Below are 3,793 nucleotides of genomic sequence, written 5' to 3'. Positions count from 1 at the left end.
GGTAACTTCGACTTACTCAAGAGGGAACTAGGTAGTAAATGACAGTGGTATTTTTTGCAATAGTGAACTACAACAATAATGACCTCTTAAACGTGGGAACATACAATTAATTCAGAAATAAAATGTCAAGAGTCTCAGAAATAGGGAGACATACTCCCAGAAAAGGAGTCTGTGAGTCAGGGAAGGAACGCTCTGCCAAATTCTACCCAACCTCCCTTACGTACTGCAAGGCATCCACAAAGAAAGAGTGTGCACCATCCCCTTTTGCTTTTTAAATACATTTGAGTTTCTAATCGCGTTATGTTCTTAAAGGTCTTCCATTCTCTAAAACGTCACATGACTCTCTCTTATGGATTAAAGAGATGTAAACAAGACTCTGTTATTCAGTTCAGAGATATGGAAGTTTCTTGGGCCCCTACTGTACCTTGAAGGCCTGACTCAGTCACTGTGAAGGACACACAATTAGAAGAAAAACTGAGTATAAGGTTTGTCATTAAGAAGCTTAGAGGGGGAGGGGATAGCTCAGTGGTAGAGTGCGTGCTTTGCATGTACGAGGTCCAGGGTTCAATCCCCGGCACCTCCATTGAATAAATAAACAACCTAATTACTACCCCTGCCAAAACAAAAGAAGCTTAAAATTCAGTTAGAGCAACAGGATTAACCCAAGAGATTCAATAACAAGCGATAATAAGATACTACATATTTAAGTAGTGAATTGTACTTAAACGTCACAGGAGGGCTTCAGAAAGGAGGTGCAACATAATATGAGACACAAAACTTATTCAGCTCAGCATTCTATGCTTGGAAGGACCCCATAAAACATGCTTGAGTAAGATCTGAATGTCATTTTGCATTGCATCTGATTATAAATAGAGATGAAATTTTAAAAAATACATATATAAGGGTGATGGGGAGTGTCCTGATATATTTTTAAAAGCTAGAGGCCTGTTTCCTGGATTTCATTGACAGTAATGAATTCATCTGACTTTCTCTAACCCTTTTGTGATCTCTTCATATTTTCTGACTTCACACAATATGAGTTACACGTGTTTATTATGTGCCATTTTGAATAGAAATGCTTATTTTTCCCCTATTTGTTTTGTTGAACTCCATTTTTCCAGGCCTAGAATCCAGAAGAACAGAAAGAGGAAGAACTTGCAAAAGCCAGGAGTCACTGGGGAAAAATTAGTTACACGAGATGTTTCTGTATTCCATATACTAGGTACCTACTAGTGACCCAAACTGACAATTGAAGAAGGCGCGTTCTTATTTTGTTTCTTCCTTATTAACACACAATATTAGCTTTTGCTAACATCAACAAACATATATATATATATATGTTTGCTTCCAGTTCATCTTAATAACTAGCTACCTATTACGTAGATCTGATATTTCTACTTTCCATCCCTTTTCCAAAGAGGTTTTGATTTAACTGAAACCACACAACACCAAATTTTGATGGCAAATGCTGTCTCCCTCCTGGTACAAAGCAATCATTCACTTGGAAGTTCCTTTTGAAACTACTAATAATGTCTTTGAACCTTTGTATCTGTGGAACATTCCAGCCAAAGTGGGTGACAGTAGTTAATGATATAACTTTAAAGATGAATCATTCTCCACCACCAAAATCATGTTGCCCTCTGTTTGTTTAAGTGATTTTAATATTTGTCACAATCAAAAAGACTAAGTTTGAAAAGTAGTTTTACTTGGGCCAAAGGAGTATATTTATAGACTAAAGCAATTAAAAATAAATTAAATGGCCTTGGAACATACACACTTCCTCTGAATGTAATTTGTTGATGTTACATGTATAGATTCTGCTTCTGTGCTTGCTTTGTTTAATTGCTCTGATACTTACTTAATAATGGCATGATTTGTACAAGTCCCATCACATGTCTGAATCTCTGTCTCCTCACTTTAAAATGGGAAGGTTAAACTAAATCGCTGTGACCCTCCAGCTTTACCTAAGAATTTGTAAGTATAATTTTAACCCCTATTTTCATCAGTCTTTTATGAACTGGTATAAATAGTAATCTTACCATTTCAGACGCAGTGTCTGAAATGCTAATTTAAGTTTTTGGAACACTTATTATTTGTAATAATCATAATTATCATTTCTATGAACATCCCACTTTCTCAGTTAAATTTTAAGTATTTCAAGGAAAAGTTTAATATCATGCATTTTATGTTTTTTCAGTGCCATGATTCATAGATACATCAATAGCAATTGATTTATTAGAATCCTTGAATTCATGATAGCTTGTCTCAGAGTCCAGGGAATGGAAGAAAGGAACCAATATTTATTTAGCATACACTATGCCAGGCACACCTGGAGGGTAGGTAACATTTCTTTTCACAGGGAAGGAAACAAGGGAGTAAAAGATGGTGGATCCAGAATTTACCCCCAAAATGCCTGATTTCAACAGCTACACTTTTTTTTTCTGTTAAACACATTGTTAACTTTTTTCAGAAATAATATATCTTGACTTTACAATTTTTCCTAGGTTGCTGTGTTTTGCCAGTTTGAGTCTAGTGCCACAGCTAACTATGAAATGAATACGCCTTCCTCTTCTTCACCACATGCAGATACATCCATTCACAAATGTACACACACTGCACTCACATACTCACCAGAAGCAGGTAGACATCATCCCTTAGGGAAAAAAAAGGAAATGAGAAAAGTGAGCCAGCCATTTTACTTACTCTGCCTCTTAATCTTGGCATTTTATTTATCTTTTTATTTTATTTTTTTTCTGATAAGAGAAGCTACTTGAATCATTACCAAACAATTAAACTCATAACATCAAAAAAAAAAACTAAGCAATATTTATTGAGAATAACTGACTAGCCCTTTAAAATCTAGAGGGCAGAGAACATGAGAACGCTCAAGCGGAGGAGCACAGGGGAAGAAGGAAAGTTAATTTAGACATCTTTCCAACTGAAGAAAGAGCTAAGGCCAAGGTTTAAGAAAGATCTTGCTGTAACAATTGGAAATGGAATTGTAAATCTGCAGTCAGCTGCTTGCTAGGATGTAGATGGATGCTCGGGTATTGACCGATGCAATTACAAAGGCAATCAACATCATGGAACGGGGAAAAATAAGGATTTATGAGACATTTGTCCATCTCTCTCTCTCTCTGCTGGTGTGGTCCTTCCACTGGTAGAATCCCCTAGGTCTTGTCACCATAAGCTATTTTACTGTGGTCCTCAAATTGTTCTCATGTGTTATTGATATGCCCAATTTCTTTCTCCCTTCACCAGTAAACACATCTGGCCAGGGATTTTCATATCCCATTGTGAAAATAACACTGATTCAATTCCTTAGATTCCCCTAGCCTGCTTCTTAGAGCACTCACAGAATTGTGTGCGATTTTTAATGCAAATTTTGCTTTGTAAATAAACAAAAGGGCAGGCAGAAATACAGTGGGATTGTGAGTTTCCAAAAGGTTTGGACAAAGTTGTGCTTGGTTCTTAGTTTGCACATGAACGCTATTCCATCAATGGTATTAAAACTTTAGTTTGAACTCTACTCCTGCCTCTTTATCTACTTTTGATGATGTTGAAATTTAAGCACTGACCATGTTTTTAAGAGTCTTCTCCTAGAAAATATATTGGTCTTTGTATCTAGATCTAGTTTCATTTCACGCACTAAGAAGCCATGTAATCCTCGGTAATTTATCTTCTGGGTGTCGGTTATTCTATCCACAAAATACTTTTATTAAAATGCATGTCCCTTCTCCTTTTATCTCAAAAATGCAAAGGATTACTATCCATTTATTCATTTGTTGATTCA

The 3,793-nt window shown here is 36.1% G+C and overlaps 1 non-coding gene across 1 annotated transcript; it reads left to right on the top strand.

The window, feature by feature from the left end:
- The first annotated feature begins 510 nt into the window (after nucleotides 1–510).
- TRNAA-UGC (transfer RNA alanine (anticodon UGC)) lies at nucleotides 511–583 on the top strand. Its single transcript has one exon. It is a non-coding gene; the product is annotated as a tRNA-Ala (tRNA).
- Nucleotides 584–3,793: the final 3,210 nt, after the last annotated feature.

Source organism: Vicugna pacos, chromosome 24, assembly GCF_048564905.1.
Source record: "Vicugna pacos chromosome 24, VicPac4, whole genome shotgun sequence".
NCBI classification, from domain to species: domain Eukaryota; kingdom Metazoa; phylum Chordata; class Mammalia; order Artiodactyla; family Camelidae; genus Vicugna; species Vicugna pacos.
The sequence above is the reverse complement of the archived record's forward strand: the minus strand, read 5'-3'. Positions and strand labels throughout refer to the sequence as shown.